Here is a 10,406-nt window from a genome sequence, read left to right on the forward strand (position 1 = left end):
TGATCATCCGACTTTAGGACAATGTAGCGCTTATCCCATAGGATGTAGCCATGAATGGCTTCTGCTAGTGTCCTCTCCCCATCGCCTCCAGGAATATCAAGCTCGAGCGTCTCCCAACCCTGGCACACCTGCTCCACGCCAACTCTTGTGTATCTAGGCGGAATTTGCTGCCCGTGGTACACGTCGCCTGGTTCGGTTGGCATGGCGGTACCGTACGCAACAGTGAACATTAAGTTCTTAACGGCAGTCTGCAGGTCACAAGGTGTCCGGTGGGTGATCTCATCCACTGGAAATCGCTGCGGGGCCGACGCTTCAACTGCGGCCTGGATCCCCGTGGGCTCGGCAGCGGCGACGTCTGTGGAAGCGCAGCTACTTTTCCGCTGAGACAGGTGATCGGCTGCGACACTAGGCTCTGGAGGCAACGTTTGCGCTTGCTGTTGCTGGCTCATTGCTACGGCCACTTGGCGTTGTACCTCTTCCTCCAGTCTTTGATCGTGTGACATGAGCCGTTCCTCTAGCCTTCGCAGGTGCTCCCGCTCATCATTCTTTCTTCTTTGCCGGCTTCTATATGAATCAATGTAATCCCTGAACCCATACTTCCACGGAACCACGCCTTTGCCTCTTGTGCGGCCCGGATGCTCTGGATTCCCAAGGGCGTAAGTCAGCTCGTCCCTCTCTCTATCTGGCTGGAATGTTCCCTCGGCCGCTGCTTGTATGGCCTCCTGTAGTCTCTGGGCTGCTCGCTGGATGTTTGGCCCATAGATGCAGTCATCAGTCATTGGGTCCAAGCTTCCCCCGTGACCATAAAACCAGGTCCTTGACCTTTCAGGCCAGTTCATGGTCGCAGGTCGGATGCCTCTGTCAAGCAGATCCTGCTCCATCTTCTCCCATTTGGGTACTGCAAGCTTGTAGCCTCCTTGGCCTAGAGTGTGATGGTACACTTTCTTCGAGGCGTTGTCTTTGGCCTTCTGCACCTTTTGAAGCCCAAGCTCTGAAGACTTGTATTCCACAAATGCATCCCAGTGACCCCTGAGCTTTTCGAGCTCGCCGGTAAATACGGGTGTGGTCCCGGTCTTGATATATTTCTTCGTCAAAATTTTCTTGAATGATCGCAGTTGTTCGGCCATCTTACTCAGGGTCCAGCGCTTGCATATCTCTTCGGATTCAGCTGGAACCGTGAAGTTTTTCTTAAGCTCCCGCCAGCACCATTCTTTTTCTCTTTCGGGTACCGCATCCCGTTCCTCGCTTGGATTGGAAGCTTTCCAGAGCTTGAAGCTGATCGGGATGTGGTCCCTGACAATACATCCGGATTGTCTTATGAATTTTTTGGCGGCAGCTTCTGGAGCGATCGGTTCGCCATCTGGACCAACTTCCGTTATAATGAACCGCCCTTCCAGTTTTTTTGTTGGGCCTCGCTTCGTCTTTTTCTGCTGCGACGATGATCCAGACGGCTATAAAAAAACATTCATAGTATTCATATAGATTCAGATGAAAATATGATTGTCACTACAAATAATTATAGTTGTGATATGTACATTAGCACTTTGTTCAGCAGCAGCGTCATCCTGAATAGATGGTGCCTCAATTCCATCACCGGACATATTCAAATATATGTCGGTATTGCTGCCATCATCAGCTTGTTCAGCGACATCTCCTTGACCTTCGCCAATCATATTCAACAAGAACTGTTCGTCTTCCGCGTCTGTGTGTCGCGGGTCCATCGTAACTAAAATATGAATACAAATAAAACCCTTAAAAAATTATCTAAATAATCCACATATTTGCGAGCATTTGACTAAGTAACGGAGAATTGTTTGCATGTGTGCGCGTTTGTTGAAGAGTCATGCATGTGCCAGCTAAGCTGGGCCAGTTTATGATGTACCTGTGTTTGTATTGATCTCGTACGGATGCTATTTTGAAATTCCCCTCAAGATTGAGAGAAGGCTATTTGCTTTGTGAATCGACATAATGAATCATCTTCTTTAACTCTCCGTTGGAGAACCCAATTGCAACAAAATAATTGTATTTCTTTAGTCTCCGTTACTGGGTTAATTAGTACTTTAGTCGTCAAATCACTGCTTCTGCTGATATCTTTACTGTTTCTCTCTTTTAATTTATTCATTTTTTTACATAATACCGTTGTTGATATTCTGTAGTAATTTGTGGAACCCTAAGTATATGTCTTTTCACCCCTGTTCAAACTTCATCTATCTAAAGACTTATTAGTGTACCCTTTTATCACTACTACAAAAATAATTTGTAGGAACACCCCTTTTTTTTAAGGAGCGAATCAAAAAATAACTCATTTCTACTGCTACAAGAAATCCTTAAATGTATGATAGATTTTTGGTGAAATTTACGAAAACTGCCATAAATAGACAGGATCTATGACAATTTATAAATTTTCATTATATATTTGCAAATAATCCATATGGACTCTAGTTTGGGCCCAGTTTCTGTGGCAAACATCTGAAAACATCACAAAATGAAAGTAGAAATCGTCACGAATTTAATATCTTGCTCAAATCACAATAAAATTTTTGCATAAGAATATTGTTGTACAAAAATATGAGGTGCCGAAATTGAACCTCTAACTCCCTTAACGATGCAAAAGTTTTACTACTTCTTTGCACTAAATTTGAGCACCTTGGCGGCGCGTGAGGTCGGGGCGGGCTCTGGGCGGCGGCGTGAGGTCGGGGCGGGCTCTGGGCGGCGGCGACGTCGATGGCGGCGGTGCTCGGCTCGCGCGGTGGGGGGAGCAGGACGGCGGCGGCGGTGGCTCTGGGCGGCGGCGTGAGGTCGGGGCTCTGGGCGGCGGCGACGTCGATGGCGGCGGTGCTCGATCGGCTCGCGCGGTGGGGGGAGCAGGACGGGCGCAGAGATGAGAAACCAAGTGTTAGGAGAAGGGCGAAGGAGGAAGGAAATATATGGGGGGGGGGCCTTTTGTCCCGGGTGAAGCCACGACCCGGGACAAAAGGTCCTTTTGTCCCGGGTCGTGGTTTCACCCGGGACAAAAGGCCCCCCCTTTTGTCCCGGGTGAAGCCACCACCCGGGACAAAAGGACCTTTTGTCCCGGGTGGTGGCTTCACCCGGGACAAAAGGGGTTTTTGGGCGGGCCGGGAAAATTCCCAGCCCGCGGCCCACCTTTAGTCCCGGGTGGATCTACCACCCGGGACAAAAGGGGCCCGTTTTCCCTCGTTCCCGCCTAATGTTATGTACAGACAAAGAGTCACAGGCCAAGTGCTATGACCACTGCTCATCTCACCAAAAGGATTCATGCCATCCGTACTCAAACCGAACCTTATGTTTCTCGCATCCAAATCAAATTTAGGGTACGTTCTATCTATTTTTCTCCACTGCGACCCATCAGCGGGGTGTCTCAACATCGAGTCTTTCTTGCGTTCCTCTTTGTGCCATCGCATCAACTTAGCATTATCTTTATTTCTAAACAGACGCTTCAAACGTGGTATTATAGGCAAATACCACATGACCTTCGCAGGAACTCTCTTCCGGGGAGGCTCTCCCTCGACATCTCCAGGATCATCTTTTCTAATCTTGTAACGCAATGCACTGCATACGGGACATGCATCCAAATTCTCGTACTCGCCTCGGTAGAGGATGCAGTCGTTGGGGCATGCATGTATCTTTTGCACTTCCAGTCCCAAAGGACAAACAAGTTGTTTGGCTTCATACGTTGTGGCAGGCAATTCATTGTCCTTAGGAAGCATTTTTTAACAAGTTTGAGTAATTCACCAAATCCCTTGTCGGATACACCATTTGTCGCCTTCCATTGCAGCAACTCCAAGGTGGTGCCAAGTTTCTTAAATCCATTTTGACAATCTGGGTACAACAACTTATGGTGGTCCTCTAACAACTTCTGGAACTTCAACCTCTCTGTTTCACTCTCACAGTCTGCCTGCACATTGTGCAATGCTTGCCCCAGATCGTCGCTGGGATCATTTTCTGCTACATCTACTTCGGGCTCTTCCATGGGAATATCGTCATCGAATGCACCGATTCCAGCATTCCCGGGAAAGTGGTCGTCAAAATCTTCTTCTTCATTGTCTTCCATGGTAACCCCCTGTTCTCCGTGCTTCGTCCAACAAACATACTTTTTCATGAAACCATTTGCGAAAATGTGGCTGTGTAGGATTCTTGAAGATGAGTAATCCTTGTTATTGTTGCAATGAACACACGGGCAGCACATAAAACCATTCTGCTTGTTTGCCTCAGCCACAGACAAAAAATAATGCAGGCCATCAATGAATTCTTTCGAACGTCGGTCAGCATTGTACATCCATTGCCGGTCCATCTGCATTTTAAATAAATCGATTTGAATTCTTTACACGTATCGAATAAATAAAATATATCAAACCTAAATTAAACTAAATGTAACATAACATGAATAATTAAAAGATATGCAATATCTATCATACATCTTGATTAATTAAAAGGGGTACTTAATCCATTACAGAACTTAACAAAGGAGTACTATACATGAAATTTAAAAATTCGGTCAACAACACATAGGTTTTCAACCGTCCTTGCGTTGGAACGCAGAATGTTCTAACGGATTTCTTGCTGGCGCAGAATAAGATGGCGGAGCTGAAACCTCCGAGTTTGGTGGTGACGAACCGTAACGCCGCAATAAATCCTCAAGATCAAACGGAGGTTCCTCGCCCCTTGCCATGCATTCTCTATATTCTTTTTCCAAATAACGGAGCGCTGCCCTATGAAAAGCACTAGGTTTTTTGGACCGACGACCTACTCGAGTTGTGCCCTTCTCTCCAGAAGGACAACGATCACCCCCACCGGCGCCACTCCCTCCAGCTGTTGAAGCCATATTTTACTGAAAAATACCTTTATTTTCCACAAAATTATAAATTCTTACCATTACAAAGCAAAAATTATTTACTATTACAATTACAATGATCAGATTAATAACTCTTGCAAATAACAATGAAATTATATAAAAAAAGACGAAATGTATCATTAATCCTCAAGAAATCTCTAATTAATTGAAAGAAATCTCTATAACTTCTAATTACTTTGACACCCTTCAGTTCCAGGAGTACACTCTTTTCAATATCCAGAAACCCTCTAGAAGAAAAATAAACCTTTATTTCTGAAAATGTATATGTCAGTAACCTCAACCCTGCGGTGATGACACTGCCTTTCGGGGGGACACGGTGCGGTACAAGGATGTCACCAATCGGCTAGTCGCAGCACCAACATTTACGATTAATAGGCACAGCACTTGGCACAGGCAGCATGCTCGTTCATATGCTCTCAGTACAACAACGGCATGCTGACTGCGTCAAATGCTGTCTTCTTATCAATCGGAAGTGCTGGTGATGCGACCAACCGATTTGCGACGTCCTTATAGCGCATCGTGTATCCCTGAAAGGTAGTGCCATCACCGTTGGATGGAGATTAACGACGTATACTTGTTTCGAAATAAAGATTTTTTTAGCTTCTAGATGGTTTCAATGTGAGCCTGATTAAATACATCACTAGAGTGTCAAAATAATCCATTCATAATACAAAAAATTCTATAATATACTCATTTCATTAATTCATTCACGAATAAAAAAATCAACTATCCACAATATGGTCATATATACAAGTACATCACATGAAGTATCTACACTCATTCTAAAAATTTCTACTATCCATATACTCATCTAAATCTAAAAGAAAATTACGCCTACATATATATGCAATCTAGCTAGCAAAATAATGTCCAAGAAATGAGCTAGCTACACATTTTCTCTATTTCTAAAGTATGAAATGAGCTATACAAGCCAAGGAAGAAGAGAAAAACAAGCCCCAAACCTTTAGAGCAGATGGATGGACGGGGAATCAAAGATCTTCACAAATGTGGTGAAGAAATGAGCAAGAACTCCTCTATCCCGAGCCAAGAACAGAGAAAACAAGTGAGCTGAATGGCTCGGGCGGGGGGAGAGGGAAGGGGATAAGGGAAGGCCTTTTGTCCCGGTTGGAGGCACGAACCGGGACAAAATGGGGGACTTTTGTCCCGGTTGGTGGTTCCAACCGGGACAAAAGGCTACGCGGGCCTTTTGTCCCGGTTGGAACCACCAACCGGGACAAAAGTCTCCCATTTTGTCCCGGTTGGTGTCTCCAACCGGGACAAAAGGCCCCCGTCCCCCCGCTGGCCCGGCTAGCCGTTGGACCCGGGACAAAAGCCACCTATTGTCCCGGGCCCAAAGGCTGCCGGGACAAATGGCCAGGAACAAAGGCCTGTTTTGTAGTAGTGGTCCTCTCAACCCGTCCAGGATGCATGGCACGCTTTGATTGGACAGCTTAGCAGCTCGCTAGGTTTCTTGTCACCACGGGGAACAATCGATGGGCTCATACATATATGGTCCTCGAATCTCTAGCTGCTGCTACTACTACTCCATCTTTAAATAAAGGTGTGATTGTGAGAGGGTTTGGAGAAGGTGTCCAATTTTCTTCAAAAAAAAAGAGAGAGAGAAGGTGTCCAAGCACTCACAGATTGTGAGATGGGTAGCTCTTTTGGATGATGGATCCAATGTGGGTGCGCAGTGGTGATGTTACTGCTTGCTCATCACAAAGGTTATCCAGGCATCCAGTATATAGCAGCACGCCAGCAGCACTTGATGGCAGGATGGAAACGGGAGGCCGGGAGGGAAACAGGATGATGGCCAGATACGTTTGAATATGAATCCGATCCGCTTCCATCTCAAGGATGGAAACATGAAAAAAAATTTAGATGAAGAAAAATTCCGACCTTAAAAATTCACATGTCAATATTTACAACCAATCGTTACAAGAGTTCTTAGAGTTTAAACCTCAAACGAGGATCTAAAAATACAAGGAAGAAAACTCTAAAATAAAGAAAGAAATCAAGAAGACTAAGCTTCAATTCTTCTCATCGTCCATGTTTCATCCTTGCAAAACCTTTACTCAGCACCAAATCATCACATCTCTCGTTTTCTTAGAAACTCAATAGCCAAAATCATCTGATACTGCTGAGGTAACTAAGGCCCTGTTTAGTTCCAAAAATTTTTCAAGATTCTCCATCACATCAAATTTTTGGACACATGCATAAAACATTAAATGTAGTTTTAAAAAATAACTAATTGCACAGTTTAGCTAGAAATGATGAGACGAATCTTTTGAGCCTAATTAGTCAATGATTGGACACTAATTACCAAATAAAAACGAAAGTGCTACAGTAGCCAAACCCAAAAAAATTTGCGGACTAAACACGCTCTAAGTTAGATCGAAGGAACTCCAAGATGATGCTCCAAGAAGAAAACAACATCAAAGACGTCAGTCGCCGCCTTATCCACCACCAAAAGCTAGAATTTGGGTTTCACCCAAAGATCCATCAATATTCGTATTCGTAGAGGCCACGACAACAACGCCTAAAACACCGTCATTGTTCACACAAACACAAGGTCTGGAAAGGCTTTCGCCCAGAACGCTTGCCGGTGTAGTACCACCGCCACAAGAGCTTCCATCAGCAAGTAGAAGTTACCCCGCCATCGCGCCAGCTCCATAGGGCAAGGCTGTATTCAGCCTCACTAGTCTGGGATCCGACGCCGCCACCCCATGGCAGCGTGCCAACAGTCACTGACGCAGGGAGAGGAGCGGCGACGAGGAATCGTGACATGGGCCGCATCCGGCATGGCCACCGCATGAACGAGATTCGGGCGTGCGGCCACGACGGCAGCGCTCCCCCTTCCCACCCCTCAGCTCCGGCTGAGGGGGAAGCGGATCCGACTGTCACAACCTCCACCGCCAGCAAGGAAGCCGCTGCCGGAGACTCCCGCGTCCACCATATATAGCCTGATAGGATTGGGAAGGAGGGGGGTGAGAGGAGAAAGAAGAAAGAAAGAAAGAAAGGAGGCAAGGGCCCTGCCGCCACCATCCTCGCCGTCGTACATACTTCCGGTGGCGGCGCGGTAGGGGAGAGGGTGGAGGAGGCCCGAACAGCGGCGGCGGGGTTCCACCCGTCTGGAAACGGGAAGATGGATATCCGAAATATCCATGTTCGTTTCGATGCGAATCCTATATCTGCTTCTATCATATACATCAACCAAATCTTAGTTGCATTGGTACTCATTTATCGTCAGGGGTAGATTGACATGAGTGCAGCCCTTTATGCCACATATGTGCAGGATGAAATATGTTCCTGCCTCTGCAAGCAGTTCCAGTGTTCAAGTGATGAATGCATATATATTTGCATCAAGCTAGCCATGTATATATTTACAGACTTAAAGATACACGTGTATATGACCAACACCTCTTTCATTGTTCCTGCCCCTTCTGAAAGGAGTAATCTTTTCCCTCCCTGAAGTCTGAACAATGCTGCCCAAGCCCAACCGCCGCCAACCTCAGATCACCGGGTAAAAATTGCACCAAACCATGCACCATGTTACATCTAGAGCAGTAGAGCTCACATACACCACCACCATGACTCCATCTCCCTGTCAAAACTTGCGAGCTGCTACTGCTATATACTAGTTGCAGAAAGCCTTGCAGGAGGTAGCTGTTATTAAACTCGTCGCTCTTCCTAGCTAGAGCTCTCGTCTTTGTTGTGTGTGGCACGTGACACCACCACACTACCCATGACCATCTTGCAGTCGCAGCCAGCAGATCTCTGAATCCCTGATGGCTCCGTTTCACCGACCGGTCCTCACGTGGCACCATCACCGGCCGGACGTACCCCGGCCGGAGCGGCCGGCGTGGCGTCCACAGCTCAGCAGCGCCGCCGCGCCGGGCTCGCAAGCCTCACCCCTGACCACGACAGCTCGATTCGCCGGTCGCTTAGAACGCCGGCCACTTCATACATGCCTGCGTCGGCCGGCCGGCCGGCGGGGCGTTTTCTTCCGACGACCGCGAAGGGGCAGGGGATCGACGGGCGGTGTACGTTCCTACGCGAGCTCGACGTGCGTACGCACCAGCGCGCGTCGCCACCGGCCGGTCATCGTCCTTGCCGGCGGTGGGATATGATCGGAGGCGAGGCCGGCCGGCCGGCCCCACGGCGGTGAAGTGAAGGCGACCGAGCGTGAAGACGGCGAGACCGGACGGGCCCAGCGGCGGCAGACGCGGAAGGGGAGAGCTATCTAGTACGCGTGCTTGCATTGGCATCGATCGATCTGTTGACATCTACGCGCGTACGGGCGTGTGTCCAGCCAGCCAAAGACGAGACATGGCTTGCGCAGGGCTCACATGGGAAGGCCCATACGTGAATGTGCCTTGTTCATTTCATGAGCGTCGCTGTCACGAATGAATTGAACCACTAACAGTGCACCACACGATCCTTAAACATGCAACAATCCACATTACTAAAAGCCTAAATAACATAAAAAGAAATGACATCCAATCCTAGAATCCCTCTCCTCCCACTACGGGAAACGGCAAATTTACCGTGTGTCTAGACATTTGCCGTGTGCAGGATATCGAGCACACGGCAAAGAGTGTATTTGCCGTGTGCCACACGAAAAACACACGGCAAACACAACACGCACGGCAATAACCCCTTTTGCCGTGTGCAGGTCAGAAAGACACACGGCAGTGATTTTTTGCCGTGGGCCGGATCACGCCACACGGCAAAAAACCCCACCATTTATTTCAAACTCAACCCCCTCCCTTATCCACTCCTGCCTTATCCTCTCCACCGGCCGCTCCTCTCCTTCTCCCCATCGACGGCCTCTCCTTCTCCCCATCGGCGCGGCACGTGGCCTGCACCTCCTGCTTGCTGCCCCTCTCCTCCCCCCTTCGCTCGTCCCTCACTTGCTATAGTGGGGAGCGGCGGCGGGGCGAGGGGAGCGGCGGCGGCGGCGCAGGGGGGGCGGCGGCGGCGGCCGGGCGAGGGGAGCGGCAGCCGAGCGAGGAGCAGTGGCGGCGGCATCAGCCAAGGCGGGGAGCAGCGGCGGTGGCCGGCGACCGGCTCGAGGAGCAACGGCGGCGGCGCAGGCCGGTGAGTGGCTCTTTCCCTTCAGATCTGATGAAGCAGGGTGGTGGAGCGGCGGCGGCGTCAGCCGAGGTGAGGAGCAGCAGCAGCGGTCGGCACAACGAGAAACGGCGGCGGTCGGGCGAGGAGCAGAGCCGGGCAGCCGGTGGGGGCGCCTGTGGGCTGTGGCTTCACGGCCACGGGCGGCTGCCAGGACGTGGCAGGCAGCCGGCAGGACCACCTGCGAGCGCCGTCCCCTCCCCTCCTCTCCTGGCGAAGACGGCCACCTGGAGGAGCTCCTCCTACATGTCGTGGACGGTGGCGGTGGCGCGGGCGGATCCGTCCTGGCGAGGGCAAATCCGTCCTCGGCGGGCGGTGGAGCAGGCGGATCCGGCGGCGGCCTCCACCCCTCCCTCCATGGCCATGGTGAGCGGCGGATCTCGGTAGCGCGGGCGGATCC

This window comes from Panicum virgatum, chromosome 3N (assembly GCF_016808335.1).
Source record: "Panicum virgatum strain AP13 chromosome 3N, P.virgatum_v5, whole genome shotgun sequence".
Taxonomy (NCBI): domain Eukaryota; kingdom Viridiplantae; phylum Streptophyta; class Magnoliopsida; order Poales; family Poaceae; genus Panicum; species Panicum virgatum.